This window comes from Dermacentor variabilis, chromosome 7, assembly GCF_050947875.1.
Source record: "Dermacentor variabilis isolate Ectoservices chromosome 7, ASM5094787v1, whole genome shotgun sequence".
In the NCBI taxonomy this organism is placed as follows: domain Eukaryota; kingdom Metazoa; phylum Arthropoda; class Arachnida; order Ixodida; family Ixodidae; genus Dermacentor; species Dermacentor variabilis.
Window position 1 is genome coordinate 156,567,384 of NC_134574.1, and position 20,062 is coordinate 156,587,445.

General features: G+C 49.4%; 1 protein-coding gene across 2 annotated transcripts in view; it reads right to left on the bottom strand.

Moving 5' to 3' along the window:
- The window catches only part of Cph (BCL11 transcription factor chronophage), a 662,450-nt gene that overhangs the window by 441,601 nt on the left and 200,787 nt on the right, over positions 1-20,062 (bottom strand). The gene's annotated exons all lie outside the window — the stretch shown is intronic.

Sequence of the window (20,062 nt, forward strand, 5' to 3'; positions counted from 1 at the left end):
CAACATGACGTAGACAGACCTTCATTGTGAGTGACGAGGTTGTAGCCCCCTTACGAGACTTGCATTACACAGGACGCAGTCTGGACTAGTCAGGCATTGTGTGGCCGACGTGGTCAGGTGATTGTGGCACTGGACAAGGCCGGTTATGGCAGTGTGGCGTTGGGTTGGGGTTGCAGAGCATAGTCATGCCGATGTAGTCAGGTCTTGGAAGCTGTTGTTGGCCAACTCTTGGATGTCCTCTCGTCTGTCCGTGGTCCCAAGCTACTAGTTCCCATCTCCAAAGCACAGCTAGAGATGCGACTGCCTTGCTTCTCATCCATGTCAGCAATGCGCGCTCCTTGGTTTTCCTCCCCTTTTCCTTCAATTTTTCTCTGACACTTCACGTGCTTCCTCACCTCATGTATCCATTCTCCATTTCACTGACCAATGTCGTCTGCTCCACATTATCGCACATGCTCTGCCGGTGACTCGTGACAGTGTGAAAAGGGAAAGCATGGCAGCAAACGTATCCACTTGTCAGTCAGCACTGTGTTTGTCTTTTGTTTTATCTCATCTGTTGGTACTGTTCCTTGCCAAGGTGGCCAAGGTTTGTATTCAACATATGAAAAGAGTGCAGTGCAAACCGGAAAAGAGATGGTACCCTGGCTTGAATGGAAGCATACTTCGTTGACTTCAGTTGCACAAATGGCCAGGAGTGTACACCTTGAGACACTAGTTTATGGCATTGTAGGTCTTGAAGGCCGTGGAATTGGCTAACATGGCTAACACTTTTTTGCATGCTTCACTTGATGATTATCGTAAACCACAAGTGTTCTCAGCATTATGTTCAAATGCCTTATGCCATTTTAATGTGATGTTTAACATGCCTCCCTTGTCTGCTACTAGTGCACTTTCTATTTCGTTGCTTATATGTACCTTTTATTTACTTATTAGTTATGTGTAATATCTGCAGTGTCATTGTCTTACAGCGACACTGTTACAAGGTGTTTCACAATGGTTACAGTCTATATTCTTTTTTTAATTATGTGCAATATATGCAGTGCCATTGAGGCTTCCAACATCTTAAGCGATGCTGTTAAGAAAAGTTACAATGTGGATGCAGCTACATTAAATGTAAATGCAATGCTGGTTCGGAGCCTTGAACTTGTTTTGAGACATAATTATCAACATTTATAAAATAAAAGTTACCTGCATATACCTTGTTTGAATACATAGCTTATTTGCACGGTTTCTGAATAAGTAATTCATAATTTTTGTTTCTCGCATTTTATTATACTGGCTTTGTGTTAAAAGTCAGCAAGGTCCTTGTATGGCTGCTGCCGTAAAAGCAGATGCCAAGCTGCTGCTAGCCTGCATGCAGGCTATCACTAATACAACCAGCCTTGACCATGCTCGAGCGCAGCAGCACTTGCTGTGTGCAAGCAAGGCTGTGAGCCAGCAATCAGATCCCTTATTCCTCGGAAGGGTGTGAGAAATCTCTTATAACAGTGTTGTCAGATTGGCACAGTAAAACTTCATTTGGGCCTAGTTGGTGCATAATTGTGAACTTAACGTTACAGCGCAAACACCTAAGACGAACCACAAAAAGCGCCAGTGTGTGTTGTGTCTTTTTGTGGTTCGTCTTAGGTGTTTGCGCTGTAATGTTAAGTTCAGATTGGCACACTTCACTGAAAGATTTTTTTTTACTTTTTATCCTTCCCAACATGTTACGGAATGAAGGTTCCAAAAGTTGTCATCTCAACTAGGCCACATGTTCTTTTATGATGCGGTCTTCAGCACTGCCTGTTTTTTGCCTTTAATCGTCAGAAGTGAGCCCACGGTGGTTCTAAGGCTCTGTAAGCCTTCTTGCACCAGCAGCATTGTCAAGGTGGAATATCAGTAAGGAAGTTTGGATGATGGCCATCAGAAGCCCACTTGTCATTATTCTGCCACTTTTGTTGCTTTTCTTGAGATTGCTTTTTCTTTCAATGTTATTGTGTTAAGAAATTTAAGCATGACGTACGTTCGGTGCTAAGGGCATGATCCACCAGCTTCAAAGTTCCTAGAGTCAGTCTGTGCAAGGAATTGTGAGGCGGTGCTGCTATTAAGGGCATGCACTTTCACCCGCTCTTAAAATCGGGGTACAATACAATGAACATTTTACCATCCCTTACGACTCTCTCTTAGCCACTATGTTTGCCTTTCGGTAATATGGGGGAAAAAAGCAAAGCTGAACTCTGCTTTATTTAGTCCACTCTGCCAGCTTGTCACAGTAAAAATGGCTCAGTTAGTGCCTACCAGAACTTTCATTTTCCTAATCATTTAATTTTGAAGTGCAATAAGTGTTTTGGCGTCTTCTCAACTTTTTGCTGCTTTAACTCTTGCACATGTCAATATTAATGAGAAATGATGTCCTCTTTACCTTTTGTAGTACCACAGTCTAGATTTGTCAGAGAATGCACTGTTATAGCTATGTTATTTCTACAATAACTGTATTGCACCTTGTTTAGGCACTTGTGGCTGATTTCCATGTATTTTTTATGTACTTCATAAGGTCTTGGCTTAAACCTGCAGCTGGATGAGTTGCTTTCTATTCTTACTGTTTAGTTTGTGCAGATAAGACATGGGCAAGAAAGAATCAAAAACCAGTTGAGAGATTGTGCTTGCGTCGTCCATTTCTTCCTTGCCTCTGCTTATGCAATAAATTTATTTTCTACAAAGCACTACTTTGCTTACTTTTGTTTGCATATTCTAGCTTGCAAACCAATATATTGTGTATTTCTCAGTGTGGAAAATCAATATTGAAAATTCTTAAATTGGCATACTAGCCGAGTCATGTGAACAGATACTCCCATATGTTCCTGTAAAACCTCCATGATCATTGTAAAGAAATACTATGGTACTTTGAAAAGCCTCCCTCGAATGTAAAAAAGTATTCCCATAGCTTCCTGCAAAAGCTCCGTGATGGATGTAAACACATGCTCCCATAATTCCCTGCATAAGCTCCTTGATGGAGGTAAACATATACTCCCATATTTCCCTACAAAAGCTCCGCAATGGAGGTAAACACATGCTCCCATAGTTCCATGCGAAAGCTCTTTGATGGAGGTAAACATATACTCCCATAGTTGCCCGCAGAAGCTCCGCGATGGAAGTAAACATATACTCCCATAAGTACCTCCACAACCTCCGCGATGGAGGTAAACATATGCTCCCATAGTTGCCCGCAGAAGCTCCGCGATGGAAGTAAACATATACTCCCATAAGTACCTCCACAACCTCCGCGATGGAGGTAAACATATGCTCCCATAGTTGCCCGCAGAAGCTCCGCGATGGAAGTAAACATATACTCCCATAAGTACCTCCACAACCTCCGCGATGGAAGTAAACATATACTCCCATAAGTACCTCCACAACCTCCGCGATGGAGGTAAACATATACTCCCATAAGTGCCTCCACAACCTCCGTCCAGCAGCGGAGTAAATCTTTTACTCCGCCTACCCGGAGTATATTTACCTCCCATCAGGGAATGCGCTAGAGGACAAGCCATTTACTCCCATCTCGGATCATTTTTGCTAACAGTGTACACGTTATCAGCTTGACGCAGCATTCTCGACAGGAAAGTACCGAGCGCGGGGTTTTCAAGACAGGAAACGCAAGCAAGGCAGATGACGATTTTTGTATGGAGACAAGATACGCCTGAAAGGGTGGAAACTTTTTTAAGAAGGTGCCCCCGGTGTAGGGTAGCAAACCGGACGTTCGTCTGGTCGACCTGCCTGCTTTATCTTTCCTTGCTTTCTCTCTCTTGCCCCTGAAAAATTCTAAAATCCACTATAGATGTGCCGAAAAGAACGCACGTTGACGCCAACACCGGCCGTCATGAGCCGGTGATAAGCGCCCATCGTTGTACATACCATCAAAAATAGTAATCAATAAATGAAGAAAATTGTGCTGATCTTCGCTAACGCGCTGAGAAAATGCGCAGTTCATTCTCTCTATAGGGCCACCAAAGAAAGGTATAAGAACGCAAAGAGCGTATTAAAGCTGACAAAATTGCGGAGGCCGATCTCATAGTCCCTTAGAAGGATAAACAAGCCCTTCTGATTTACATTTTTCTTTCTCTTTCTTTTTTTGTCTACGGGTACGGGATACAAATAGCATCGTTCCGAGTGCAGCCAAAGCTCAGATATACCTCGACAGACGGCAAAAGGCCACCGTATTCACAAAACGAAAAAAGAAAGACAGAAACAGAAAACAAGCAAAGGAGCAGTGAGGAGTCTCATCGACGGCAAGAGAGAGAGAGAGAGAGAGAGAGAGAGAGAGAGAGAGAGAGAGAGAGAGATGCTGGAACCAGCGGGAGGTCGATTCAGAGGTACACAGACTCAACCCTTCCTCCTCTTTTTTTTCGTCTTTTGTTCGAAAAAAAAAACGCGTCATGCGGCTTTTATATAAGAAACACCCGCGCACTTTCTCCTGCAATCGAAATGACTCGCCAATATGCGTATTCGCCTCGGGAAAACGATGACAGATGAGACATGCGCAGCCGACGACGTGCAGGCCTCGCGCACCAACGAAGAACAGCCCGGTCGAGCGGCGAGATATCTGATTGGCGGGTTCAAGAGTTTGTTTGACGTCATCGCCAGGCATTTCCACCCCCCCCCCCACCCTCTATTGTGGCCAGCAGCTATAGCGCACGCTATATAGCCTTCAGCACGCGAGGACACTCGTGAGCTCTACTCCCGAAGCCACGCCCAACGACTCGAGCATAGCCAAACAACGTGCAGAAGGCGGGTCACGTCTTTCGCATAGCCGACAGCCCCTCTGTTTCACACAGCTGGGCCTCGCAGGCGCGATGGCACCTTGATGAGTCTAATGAATGCAGACGTCTCCACGTACGTGTACGTACGTCAGCTAACCGGTTTAACAGCATTGCAAGGACTCATCGAACTGTGGGGTCTAACGTCCCAAAGCAACAATGGGTACTACGTGCGACTTTGACCTCCACGGATTTCATTTAGCCTGTCGTGGGCCAAAGTCTGCCAGCGTTATACAACGAGTTATATAAATGTGGATCTTCTGCACAGCGTTTTGCAGCGTGTAGTGATTACGCGTCTGCCAGCTATATTGGGAAGACGGGAAGGCACGGACACCGAGCCGCGTGACCCACGCGACGGCGGATTGCATTGCCTCCGAGACCGGCCAACTCTGTTACGACACTTGTCGGCAGACTCGGTCCACTTCACTCCACAAGAACACCACCGTGCAGACGCGCAAAACTCTGGGAAAGAAGGCACGGAGAGCTTCGCTTTAACCATGTAATCACTTGCTTGGAGGTGTATGCTTGTGGCAGTCGGGATATTCATGGTACCGCAAGTTCCTCCGCTGCGTGATTCAGTAAAGAACAGAGGCAACCACCACGGCACGTACTTTAGGGTATATAGCGCAGGTTGGGCTACATATACAAGTTGATTCGTTATACGAGTGCTGTCCCGCGCATCAACTATATATTCGGCAGCAGCAGCAACGGTCAGCAAAGTTCGGGAGGTTTAGCTTAGAAGGCTTCGCCTTAAAAAGACCTAGAGAGAGAGAGAGAGAGAGAGAGAGAGAGAGAGAGAGAGAGAGAGAGAGACCGGGTATAGCAGAGGTCACGACCGCGAGCGCGCGCGACCGGATCCGCGTGGATTGCACCCCCCTCGCCCGTAGCCAGAGATGTCGCGCATGGGCGCACGGCGAGGTAAGGTCCCGCGAAGGCACTCCGACCCCTAGCCCACGCCGCGGCCCCGATGCAGCCGCAAGCTCGCCGAGGCCCGCGGGGGCGGGGAAGGGACCCTCCTCGGACGCTGGCGATGCGCGCAACAGCCGTCCGCCTGCCTCCAGGGAACGCGGTGCGTGCGTTCGCGGTGGGACCAGGCCGAGGGCGCTCGGTCGGCGGCGGCGACGCTCGTCGGCACCTTACCCCAAAAATACCTCTGGCCCCGCCGCGCGGCGGGCCACGACGACCACATTTGGCCCGTCCAGCAGCCAGCCCCGGCGACGAAGTCGCCTCCCCCCCCCCCCTCCTTACTGCCACCAGCCGCTCTCCTTCGTCCCTTCCTTCTTCCTTTTCTTCTTCGAGCAGCCCGGACCCCGCCGGCCGCGGTCTGAGGCGAGCCGCGGCGTGCCCTTGGATCGGATGTCCCGTCTAGAGGAGACCGCGCCGCTGCGGCTCCTTCTACTATATTGCTGCGCTGCTGCTCCTGACATTCGGTGCTGCCGCTGCTTCGCCCGTATAGAGGGGCCCCTCGAGCTTGGGGCGCGGCGGGCCTTTGCCCCGAGCTCAACGCGGAGGGACGTTAGAGCCCTATTTTGCGAAGCCACGAACCCCCCCCCCCCCCTCCCCTTCCAACAGAAAATGGAAGGGGACAGGCGAGGACACCGCGAACTGCGTACAACAGGAGGCCTGGAAGGTGGGGTGCACGCATTGGCGATGCGCGGGGGTCGGGAAAGAGGGGGAGGGGGCGGGGGGCGACGAGAGGTTACGGCACAAAGTCGGCGGCTTCCTTGTTGGGGTAAAAGAAAGCGTGGGTCCGCGCCGCAGCTCGGAGCGCGAGAGCGTCAAGCTGGTGCTTCGATATACCGAGTCGGGGTTTCCGAGTCGGTGACGATACCGAGTCGGGGATGACGACGGGTTTCCTGCTCCGACGTGTTGGTCGAGCGCGGTCACGAAGAATAGCGCAACTACCCTCCGCGGTTTGCTTACTGGCTGTGGTGTTGGGCCGCTGAGCACGAGGTCGCGGGATCGAATCCCGCGGCGACGGCGCGCCCGCATTTCGATGTGCACCTAAATCTAAGTATACACGGGTGCTTTCGCATTTCGATGTGGGCGAAATGCGAAAACACCCGTGTATACTTAGATTTAAGTGCAGGTAGGTTAAAAGAACACCAGTTGGTACAAATTTCCGGAGACCCCCCTACTACGGCGTGTCTGCATAATCAGATCGTGGTTATGGCACGTAAAACCACGCAAGCTGCAAATCGTCAGCGAGCGCGTGGTAAATCGCATGCAGTGCGCGATGCAATCCATGGAACACCAAACTGTGTCGGTGCTACCTACTAGCAGTATAGACAGATACGTATAGGAACAGGACGCCCTTGTCTCGCCTGCTATCCTCTACAGTCAAGTAGCCACACAACGCACGTCGGTATGGCTTCATGATCACCGCCTGCATACCTAACGATGACGCGCAGCAACCGTCGCACGAAACCAACGCATCTCGATTGTACGCGCATGCGCGACACCTTTATGACATCTTCCACTGGTCGCTTCACACCGCGGTCGGACAGCTCGGCAAGGAGCAGCATGAAACATCGATTATAGGCTTTATTGCGCCACTAGGAGCGCTGTTAGCCACAGTGGAGTATTAGTATAGGAATCTGAATCCGTGAATAACCGCTTGGTAAGAGAGAAAGAGTTTAATGGAAGCTGAAGATGACAGCCCCGCTACATGCAGGGCTAGGCTACTGTTTTTCTATATACGTGTTTGTGCGTGTATTTTCTATCTACGTTCCAACGAGTTGACCGCTTGAGTCGTTTCCTACACGTATGACCTGTTTCTTCTTTATTTATTCGTCGTTGTTTCGTCGTAATTTGGGAGCTTCAGTTTCAATTGTGTTTTCTTAGTTTTCTTACCGTGTTTATCGTTGCTAAACTGATGTTCTTTCTGGGATAAGATTTTGGGATAGCCGGACCATTTAGTTGCCAAATTTCTCCTCTTAAACACGTTGTAACGAAGGAAAGCGTCGAAGACGCCGTTAGGCGCGAGAACACATCGGCAACGCATCCGCCTTTTCCGATATATGTCGTAACGAGAACCCAGCGGACGCCCGAGCGCGTCGTACACGGACCCGCGACCCGAATAAGACGCGCCGGCGGCCCGGGCACACTTTTAATCTCGACCGTCCATCGCAGTCTATACCCAACTCCGCGGAGCGTGAGCCCCTCGGGGTTGAGCTAACAGCGTCGCCCCGTCAAACTCCTCGCCTCCCCTCTCTCCACATCTACACCCCTCGGGCCTCCTCGCGTCTCACGAAGACGCTTCCCCCCCCCCTGCTTGCCTCCCCCTCCTCCCTCGTACGCCCACCCTTTAGCAGAGCACTCCCTCCCTCTCTCCATTCCTCCTCTCTTCGCGTCACACACCGCCGCCCAAGCACCGTTGTCACCATGGCCGCAAAAACAGCGCGCCTCTCTTGGTCCAGGCATGGCGTCGTCCGCTCGGGCTTGCTGCTGCTGTTGCTGCTTGCGGTCGCATCCGCATTTAGATCGCGCTGGCCAGACCGCGAGGTCCCCGACGAGGCCACCATGGTCGTCGTGTTGGCTCGCGTGAGTGTGTTACGTTTAACTTGCATCCCCCAATCAGGAGCAGGCCTGCTGCAAGCAAGCACAAAATCGCGGAGACTGGCAACGGTTCGATTTGCAACAGCTCCTCCGATAGCATAAACGGCCACTCTTAATAAATGCGAAACGAGGCTTGGTAAGCCGGAGAGAGACGGGGAGAGAGAGAGAGAGAGAGCAAGGACAGGAAAGGCAAGGGGGTCGACCAGACGAGCACCCGGTTTGCTACCCTACAACGGGAGTGGGAGAAAGGAGAATATAAAGAGTAAAAGAGCGAGAGAGAGAGCACTGAGCCGGAAAAGACCAAACCAAAATACAGTTGGCAAAGCCGCCCTGAGGCTCCCACACCGGCTCGCTCTGACGTAACTAATTTGAAAAGGGTCGGCTGGGTTCTTGGCTGATTGTTCATCAGTGGATCGAGCTACTATTCTATAAAGGAATTCACCATTCAACCAATAGCAGGCTTCCTAGTTTCCAGAACATCACCTGTGCCAAGACAGCCATCTCCCATCGGCGGCAAGCTATATTTTCGTCCACTATCATTTTCCTTTCCTTTATTATTTTTTACATTACAATTTCAACCACACCTAATTTGCCAGATGGTTTCTTGCATTGTCTGTCGACTTTAACTGGTCATGACTGACAATGCTGAGCCCCTCGGTTTCCCTTCCTTCTCTTCATATATACGTATCTTGTGTTTATGTATCTTCTCTTTACGTCCTGTTCTAAAATGCAAGAAGAATGCAGTTGCTAGCTACCTTATTACAATATTAAACTTATCTACGTGTTCACCCTTAGTGAATGAGTCCCATGGCGACCCGTCGCCGTGGCTCAGGGGCCACGGCGCATCCCCTGGTGAGCGCGAGGTCTCGGGGTTCGATTACCGCTGGCGGCTGCCGCATTTCGGCGGTGTCTTCAAACAAACGCTCAAGTGGCTTAAACTTAGGAGCAGTTGCGAAAGTTGTGCACGCTACAGACGGTCACCCGGCTCAGACGTTGCGTCCAACCTCGGTGGGGGGCACACACCGCGCAGCATGGACGCATTTTGTGTCCCTTGCTCAGAAACAGTATATATTGTGCAGGTCTCATCAACTTCACGCGCAGCATCTTATTTTCAATTCACAGCCTGTATACCTGCTGTTCCCGCAAACCTATTCCCTCAGCGTGAAGCAGCAGGACAGAGGGAGAAGAACAAGATTAAGTGCAGCTAAGCCAGTGCATCAATATATTCAGGCAGAGCATGTGAGGAGCTGGGGTAAATAACTTGCCTGAGGCAACAGAGTTGACAACAATTCTGCCATTAAAGTCCCCCCCCCCCCTCCACACAGAGATACACACCTCGCTCTAAACAACAGTTGGAGGTCGAAATCAATCCGGAATCCTTCCTCTGTGGAGTCCCTCATAACATATGTGTTAATATGAGACGTTGAACCCAAAGTACGCCCAGATGCCAACCTTAGGGACTGGACCTCGAGCTACATCTTTTTGGACCGTGGACGATACACTAGTGACCCATCTACGTCCCACGCTACAACGGCGCTTTGAAATTCTTCTGCGAGACACAGGCCTCGGGGCGAGATGCGGCAGTTCTGCAAGGTGCGCGTTGCTGTTATGCGTTTGCCGTACACCCATGCGCGTATCATTTCGTTCACCGTCGCACTTACCTCGAGCAGCTTGCTATAGGCGTGTCGCCAGCAACCTCTCCGATTTTCTTTACAGAGCCCTCCCCCTCCCGCCCTTCTGTCTTTCTCTTTCTCTCTCTTTAAACCGCGCAATTTTGCTTGATTTCTGAACGGCTGGCGCTCGTTCCATATTCGTCGCAGAAGAACACATTATGCTTGCCTTCGACACGAATGTACCGCCGAGCCGTGAAGTCTCGAAGAGGAGGGTTCATTCATTGCTGGGCAGAACGACGCGTTACGAGCACAGAACAGACAGTCTGTGTTACGACCGCGAGCAGGCGAGCGACGCGGGGTTGCGGACGAAGAGAGAGAATTCGTCGTCGCGAGGGTGACTGGGATGGCGGATATTTTCGTGTGGAGCCGCGACTGCTCGCTCGGCCCATCATCGCCTTGGCCCCAGCCGCGCCTTGCCGCCCCCCCCCCTCTCCCCCCAGCCCTTTCTTCCTTCCATGTCTTTGTCTCGCGAGCAAGAGTACGGGGCGAGACGTGGGAAAGGCGAGAGGAGCTAGCGGGCCGTCGCCGCGGAGTTCAACCCCGCGAGCCACGCGTGGGTTGCGTAGCTTTCGGGCAACCGCCGCCGCGCGCGGACAGCGCAGGAAGGAAACGAAAGACAGGGAACGCTTCTGGCTCCGTGCTATTCGTATGGAGTGGAAGTGATGCGGAAGGCACATTTTGCTGAACGCGCCGCTTTTCCAGCAGGATGCCTGGGGAGTACTATATGGTGTAGTACTAGTGGTTGATTAGTTAGTAGTAGTAGTAGAAGTAGTAGTTTTGTTGCTAGTAGTAGTGGTGGTGGTAGTAGTAGCAGAAGGAGGAGGAGTGGGAGAGAGACAACCATGGGCAAATAGGAGAGTTAACTGGACGCCTCGTTAGAGTGACGTTTAGCAAGTAATGCTTAGTGTGGCTTATCTACGGAGCCCAAAGCGGCGCCAGTGGTTAGATGTGGTAGGTCCGTGTTCAGTGGAGCATGCCTGGCATGCGCGGTGCAGCGGCGCAGCATTTTGTGTCTACTACGTACAATCGCCATGCAGTGGAGTAAGCAAAGCTGCGTTTTTTTTTTTTTTTTTTAACGGGCGCCAGCCAGTGGCGAAAGCGAACGTGCAATTAGCGAGTGCGACGACCAATGGGAGTGAACATCTACTTTCGCGAATAGGGCCGGAGACTGTAATTCCAACCGTTATTACAGAATGTTATTCCGAATACTTCGCGTCTTAATTTATGCCGATATATAGGTGCAGTGTCGGCGATAGTGTAAAGGAAGCTGCCGCTCCAGAGTGTGACCTTTGATAGCTATCCCCCTCTCCCTCTCTCTTCCCATCCGTCGACGACGACGGGCTGCGGACCGCGCAAGCCATCCGGCCATGCGGCCTGCCTGCCTGCCCGCTTTGCCGAGGCAGCTCGGGTTTCCGAGAGCCGAGAGGAGGGGACCGCGGCCGACGGCGACGGCCTTTGGACATCCGGGCGCCTACACCGCCCCCCCCCTCCCAGGACGCACTGCTTCCTCGCCGAGGCGGCGGCGGCAGCAACAGGCTCACTGGGGCAGCGACTGGGGCCGCGAGGAACGTGGACAGCACTCCGTGAGCATGAACACAGCAGCAGCGGCAGGCCGCCGTTGCATATCGCTTCATGTCCTACCCCCTCTCTCTCTCTCAGTCCTTATATATAAACATCCGCAAACCAAACACGCCTGTTGCGCTTTTGCCAGTCGTCTCGGGCACACTACGCGCAGTGGACTTCGGGCTCTCAGACGTATAAGAGAGAGAGAGAGAGAGAGAGAGAGAGCCGGGCCGGCGACTGATGGTCACGAGCGTCTGGAAAGGCGCGCTGCGTAGCAGCGATCTCGTGCTTTTACGTGCGGAACGGGGAAACAAGGAAAGGATTGGTTTTACGCCCGCCGATCCAGCTGTTCACTGAGCGGTGTGGCTTACATGTACGGAGCTAAAGAAATTGCTCGCACTTAAGACCGCCTCAGAGACAGCAACGCTCGAAGAACTCACTCGCAATGCATAATTTGTATTGCAATTGTATATTACAAATGAGTCACAGTGTGTAGTGCGTACAACTTATTCGCAGTGACCTAAAGCAAAAGCACATATATTATGTGTATATCGGCTGCAACTGGCGCGGTTTCGCTTTTTCGGACCATATATCACGTTTCATTCTAAGTGTGCGCTTAAGCACACTTAGAATGCTTGAGCGCGCGCGCACTCTCTCTCTCTCTCTCTCTCTCTCTCTCTCTCTCTCTCTCTCTCTCTCTCTCTCTCTCTCTCTCTCTCTCTCTCTCTCTCTCACTCAGTCACAATGTCTCTCCGCAGCTCTTCTTTCTCGTGCTGTTCCTGAAGCAAGGGGGGAGGGGCTGTATTGACAGATACAATTCGTTCACCACAACGTCGAATCTCTTAAAGCCACGTGAAAACATCCCTATCGCTGCTCCAAACCGCTGAGCTCACCTCGCCGAGGTCCCATTCGTTTACATCAATTAAAAAAATAAAAGAAAGAAAGAAACAAGGAAGGCAAAATACCCGGAACGTAACGGGCAGCTCCGACAGCGCTACGCCTCTCGTCGGTCATCGCGGTTGCCCGTCATCTCGCACGGCCAACCAGCAGGTGACGCCCACACGACTGCACCGCGCATTTCAGAGCCGCGCGGCAGTGACGCGTCAAGCAAGTCAGGGACACGAGGGTTGCGAATGACGAGGCAAGAAAAGCGCGCGCGCTCGACGACACCGGCCCCGCTGCACAAATGTGAGACGAAACTCGCCGACCGCGATCGCATCGTCGTAGTCGAAGGTCCGGCGAAAAAACAAAAAACAGTTACGTCCGGGCTGCAGGCCGCAGAATTGCCGCGTCGGCGCGAAGGACGCCGCGTCGTCACCTGCACCGCGTGGCTCGTGCCGTCGGAAGGCGGGCAGGGTTTCTATACGTGCCTGAACTTGAAAAGCGAAACTATGAAAAGCGAGCAATCTAACAAGCTCACGCGCCCATCGACAAGGAAGCAGCGTTACACGCTCCGCCTGACAACGCGACGAAGAACACACACAAAGAAACTAAAAAAAGAAAGAAGAAAAGAGAGCGAGCGAGAGAGAGAGAGAGAGAGAGAGAGAGAGAGAGAGAGAGAGAGAGAGAGAGAGAGAGAGAGAGAGAGAGAGAGAGAGAGAGAGAGAGAGAGAGAGAGAGAGATACAAGTATTAGAATGGCACAGCTCGTTCCTATACGGCAAAGTATACGTATACATGTTTGTGAGTGGTACACTACATGATTGCAGAGGCACGTTATACAGTGAAGGGTCCGTTGACAGATCGGCTATACCACAGCCGTGCGAACGATAACAACAAGTACAACAAATAACCGCAGCAGTAACGAGAAGAAACTGAGAAGACAGTGCCAGAAGGCTCGGCGTGGCATATCGCAAAAGCGGTTACTTAGCCACCATGTATACTGCACGAAGAAGCTACGTCTTTAAAAATCTGTTGTAACGTATTCCCATTGCTATGCGGCGCGCATACATGAACACTACGGCGAATATTTTAGATATGTATGTTTTATAATAAGGTACCCATATGCATGTTATAATACACTGCACATTTCTATATAACTGGCTTCTCGTAAACATTGAGAGTATCGGATCCAGCACGCGGATCCCGTAGCTGCCGTTTGCGTAAAGCTTTCTGTAGTAACTCGAAATTTTGCCGTAGAACTGCGCTCTTTTGTCGCAGCACGCGTGAACACTTGCACTGACGACAATACCGCGTGTACACTGTCGCCCACTATTAGTGGAAGCACTAGATTCAATGCATGCAATAAAAGTAATAATAATAATAAAGAGGTTTCGCTTTATAGGGTAAGGAACTGGTCAGTATGCAGCCTATAACGCCACATCTGTCATTGGGAGATTATTGATTTCGGGCCAGGATTAAGGATTATACAAGTTTGGTGTGCTAGGAGTCCTTAAATTTGGAATGGCGGCATGCCTTGAGCACACCGCCGCGGTAGCTGTGTTCTTTTCTGTTGTGCCTCCCATTTTGTGTGACATTTGTCAATGAATAGCTCTTAATTACTGTTTTACACTTTATTGTCGGTTTCTGCGAGTACTATTTGCCCCTTATGATGACTTTTGATTACGTTCGCGTAATATGTATTCACATTTTGTCTGCATGTTGTATTTTCTCGACTCTTACTATATGCTGCAGTATATATAAGTAAATCAATTTAACAATGAAGAGAAAATAAGGAAAGGCCAGGGGAGGGAGGGCAGAACTGAGATTCGGAAGGCAGAGAGGTCAACAGAAGCACAAAATAAGTTTTTTGACAAGAGATTCAACGCGGACGCTCCGATGAATTAAGTTCCGCGGTGGGATTATAAGACGCGGTTTTGCTCGTGACACTGGCCCGGTGACACCGTTGATTTTTCTCCTTCGTATACGTACAGAGAGACAGAGAGAGAGAGAAAGAAAAGCGAGTAATGTGGCAAGGTGGTGGAGGGTTGGGATGTGAGCGAGGAGGACATAGTAAATAAAACACACGAGCGGACTGAGTGGTGTCTGAAGAAAGAAAAAAAAATAATAAAGCGTGCGTTGAGAGTTTCACGGTTACGCGCGGCATGCAGGCGCCATTCGCGTCTCCATTCCAGCCGAGCGTATTTATTTTCACAGCATGCATAGCGCGTCGCCGTTGTAGCAGTCTCCGCTAGCTCGCTGATCGTTCTTTCTTTTCGTCGTCTTCTTTCTTTCTCCTTTTCTTGTTCCTTTCTCGCTTTCCTTTCTTTCCGTCCTTCATTCTTTTCTTTCTCCATCTTTTCTCTCGTCTTTTATTCTTTTCATTCTTGCCTTAATTTCTTCCTCGTTTTCTAGCAATAAATCGCTGCTCTCTCTCTCTCAACCTTCCATACAAACCGAATTTCAAAAAGTAATGGAAAGAGAGTAAAAGCCATCCGGCGCGTCGAAACAGGAACGATGCACACAACTAAAAGTTTTGCGCGCGTAATCTGCGGTTGTAAATGAACGCACGTGCGTATTAGGTATGTGTGCACTATACACGTGAAGGTACTTGGACTCATTGCGTTTCTGTAAATACATTTCTCAGTATCTCTCGCCCTCGTCGAGGTTAACTCTCTCGCTATCGAAAACAGCTCCGTCCATGTCATGCGCGCCTTCCGTCCGAAATGACATAAAGCTCTATCCACCACAAAGCCCGTTAATCTGGAACCACGGATTGCGTTGCAAACCACGCAGATAACGCATGCACATACAGGGTGTCCTAGCTAACCTTAGCCAAGCTCTTCAACGAAAAAGAAATATTATAACAATTAACGAAAACACGCTGCAACATACGATTATAAGACCGATGCACGGTGTTCGGTCGTCAGAATTCAGACGACTGAACACTGCAGTTTTAAAAATTGTGTTTTCGACCGTGCTCTCTCTCTCTCTCTCTCTCTCTCTCTCTCTATATATATATATATATATATATATATATATATATATATATATATATATATATATATATATATATATATATATATATATATATATATATATATAATTTCTTATTCTTTTTTTTTTGCGTGGAACGAATTTGCTAAAGTTTGCTGGGACCCCCTGTATAACAGGCTCAATGCACACGTCTTCTCGAAAACGGCCCTTCGAACACGTTTTTTTTTTTTTTTTTCGTACATACGAAGGCTCCAACAACAATTGAGTAGTAGTGTATTGGAGATATAAGGAGAGAAGGGAGGAAGCAAGGCAAAGCCATTAGTGTGAGCTAACCAACCCCTTGCCGAATGTCGTGCACGCATCTATAGACGCGTTCAATAGAAAGTCTACACTATATACGTCCCCTTATGAGGTAGACGTGATATACAAAGAGACCTCGTCAACTCAGTGCCTTACGCCTTTCCTCGGCGACTCATTGATGCGTAGACCACATATAAACAATTGAATCGAGTTTGTAGTCCACAAATAGAGTAAAACAAGTTGGTAAGGACTTTTGTCTATGGATCCTTGAAAACTTAATTACGCGGACGGTCAATAGAAAGCCTACACACGCCTTTTTATGAAGCATACGTGCTCGAAAGCCTCTCAACTGACGCCCATAACTTTTTTATCGACAATTGTTGTCATGTAGACTACCTGTAAACGACTGCTTCGAAGTTTGTAGACCCAAGACGAAGTAAACTGACTTGATAAAAACTTCTATCTACGGCTTCTGATGCACTGAATGTCACCATGGTAAGAGACAAGCCTTCCATTAGATGTCTACAAACAAGAAGGTGCCAAGTCCACTATAGACGCCTACACAAGCACGCCATATATTATATATAAATTGATTTCTCTCAGGAACCACTGCATGCGTGAGATCAAACTACTCTCTAAAAAGGCACTGTCTTCCGTACACTCGTCAACTTTCTCTATCTCTCTTTCCCCATTTACTCTAGACTTCGCACTCTTAGTCGCATAAAGTCATATAAGATCATCCCGCGCTCTCTCCTTCGGTTCTCGTGGTTGCTCGTTCACGCGGATGCTCCTCAGACATTGCGCCGACGGGTCGCACAGAACAGCCGCGAACACTGCCTCGGGACTCCGGAGAAACTTCGGCACCTGCACCCGGTAAAGGAGTTCGGCACATCCCTAACCACCCGAATTCCCGGCATTCCCCTTTCACATCTCTCCCTCTTTACCCTTCCCTCTCCTACCGATCTCTTCGTTAGCGAAGCCCTCCAGGAACTGTACTAACAGCCTGGAGAACACTGCGTGCCCACAGGCATTCGCAAGCCTCCCACACTTTCTCTCGAGCAACCGCCCGTCAGAAACCGAAGGAATTTTAGCGCGTATACAGTAAACAACGAAAAAAAGACAAAACACCTGAACGCTACTCGGTCGCTCGACCGTCCGTTCGCCTGTCTGCTTCTTACGTAAACTTTCTTCGAGGCAGTCCATACGTGATCGAGCACGCACGGTTCGATGCCTTCAACTGCGACCGCACGAAACTGCGAAGGCGTTTCTCTCTCTCTCTCTCTCTTCTTCGGCTCCTCAAGTTTGACTTTCCAATGAAGATTAATTATCTCGCACGAGTCGGTGTCGCTTAAACGTGACGCCGCTTCCATATACGAGCCATATATGCCCTCTCATGCACCGTGCCTACGTAGCTCACCCGCACCGTCTTTCTTTTTTTTTCCAGGCCATCGAAGAGAGGAGGAAGTTGCGGATGATGCACATCCCCCCTCCCTCCCCTCTCCGTCCCCCCTCTCACTCTTGCGGAAAGCGCATCTGGAAAACGCTGAGGTAAACAGCCAGAAGCAGGCCAGGCGCAAACATTTCCCGCCGGCAATTTTTTTGTTCCTTTCTTTGTGTGCGTGTCTGCGCGTGTGTGGTGGTCGACCGAGGCACGCGCGCGCGTACGAGCTTAGCCGCCGGCACTGTCCTCCTCGGAAGCAGTCGAGAGAAAATCCGGAACGTCACTCTCGACGGTGTATAGATCTCGCAACGCATTGATCGCTCAAACTTAGCAATGACGCAGCAAACAGTTGTGCGCGCGCGCGCTCTTGTGAACGCTGCAGGGGAGGGGGGGGGGGAGGGATAGGGGGTATACATATCGTTCTGTCTTCGCTGTTTTATGCGGGCTAAGAATGTGAGACCCCGAAAATGTATGTAGCAGCAAAATGCGCGCGTCTTTCGCACCTCTTGTCTGGCCTTTCCATATATATGACGTCCCTATGTATACATATACTTGACAGACCGACGTATATACAGCAATTTCAATTCCCGTCACATAAGCGTCAAACACTCCGGAAAGTCCCCAAGTTCCCGTCCGTGCACCAATTAACCCCCGGCGCAATGTATAAAGAGGCTGCAGTCAAAGCAAGAGAGCCGGCTGGTTTTACATATATAGAATATCATCGCAAGACCTGGAAAGGCCTCGGGGGCCATATTCCGATGGTTTGTTCAGCTCGGCGATGCATCCACGGAAACTCGGCGTTCAGATCCTCTTTCTTTCTGCCTCGGTATATACGTACTACGCAGTTCACCGTTACATGCAGGCAATGAGAAGTGAAGTCTAGCCAGTCGATCTATGAAGAACAAAAAATGAGTGCAGAAAGCATGCGGCTGCTACATACAATATAGCATCGGCGCATGCGCGCTGATCTTCGCCACTGGTGTGCTTCTCCTCCTGCGTTTTGCGAACGCGCGGATAATGGTTCTGCGTAGCTCTTTCACAGAAGCGTCGATTTACACGTTACGCATTCGTTACGTGTTATACGCCGAATCAACACATCCAGTTGGACGAGAGTTGGTAGGTGAACATTTTTTTTTTTTTTGCGTATACATGCATGTGCAGCGCGACGCAGGTGAGGGACAAGGAATGTACGACACAAATATTATACGCCGAGATCGTTAAATTTTGCCGGATTTACAATAAAGTTGTTTCCATCCATCCATACACCGAAGCCGTGCACGCGCTCATGCCCGGCTCGTGCGTCCACATCGGTTCGTAAATGCACGATTTTAATCGAGACTATACATAGGCGTAAACGGAAAGGAAGGAAGGAAAGAGAAAAGCAGAAAGCAGGGAGGTTAACCAGAATAACGTCCGGTTGACTACCCTGCACCGGGGGAATGGGAAAGGGGAAAACAAAGATGACAGGGAGAGAGAGGAGGGAAGGAAATAATGAAATTAGCGGTGAGTTCGCTGACGCGTGCGGTCTAATAGTAATTGCATTAATAGTTACAGACGTTCACACAAGCCCGGCCGTCATCCTCAAGAAGCACAAAAGTGAAGGATTGCACATTTGTCCCACACAAATTTTCGAAAATTTTTTGTTCCAGTTGCATACGGCGGTATAGGTTTGCTTTCTCTTTTATCGATGCCGCTCACACATACGGAAACGTTTTCTCCTGCTACCATATACCTTGCCCCTTGTGCGATATTACGCTCTCTTTTTATATACATGCTATAGAGCGTTGCAGCGCTCTAGATATAGAAGCATGAGCGCCTGTACGCGAACCTGTTATAGCGGTATATTATAGACTGCAAATTTTGCAATTAAGGAGGCGCAGGGCAGTCACTCCGTATCACTCGTGTCCCCATATTTCGTGCACATATACCCGAAACAAAACGATGTTTCTGCCAGCTTCCTTGCACGACCCATAGAACATCTCGGATTTTCACTGCAGTTCCAGAATTTAGTTTTAAGCTGACGATCAAGTAGACGTGCTCCCTCTAACCTGCACAGCGCACACGTATACACTGCATAAGCAAACGCGAGAACTTTAGAAAGTGTTGTTGTAGAAATGGACAAACAGATAATCGCGCATCATTTGAGGCGCGAAATATGTGCAGCAGTGATATTAGCCATCAGCGATATAACTTGCATCAAAGAAAGATAATCCTTGCGACACGGGCACCCTTTACATTCCCGCCTGCTATACATATATGGAGCTTCCTTGAGTATAACGGGTACCAAACCATAAAGCAGCAAGCACCTCGAAGCGCGCTTCTCTGGCGCGTTTTCGGCGTCGTGGCACAGATTTCAGACCATACGCGATGAACACGCTGTAAATTCTGGCCGAAATAAGTATCACGAGCTTTGGTGCTGACGTAGCAAAACCACGTCATACATTGCATACAGTCGCGGTTAGAGCGCACTTATCGCGCAGCGCGAAATCGGTGCGCTGACGCTGTGTGACGCCGCGGCGATGAAAATACGCCTGAAATACGTTCCATGCACTGTAAAAAAAATTTCTTCAGTTTACGGTCAAAGTTGCAGGTAAAACGTTGCCGGACACTTTTCCGTTAAATGAAAAACGGTGTTTCCGTAGAACGGACAGGCCGTAAAAATTATTTCCGTTAAATGGAAAATGGTGTTTCCGTAAAACGGACAGGCCGTAAAAATGATTTCCGTTAAATGGAAAATGGTGTTTCCGTAGAACGGACAGGCCGTAAAGATTATTTCCGTTAAATGGAAAACGGTGAGCTCCGTAGTTGTGATTACAGAATTGACCGTATTTTGCAAATAAGAAAAACGGTGAGTTC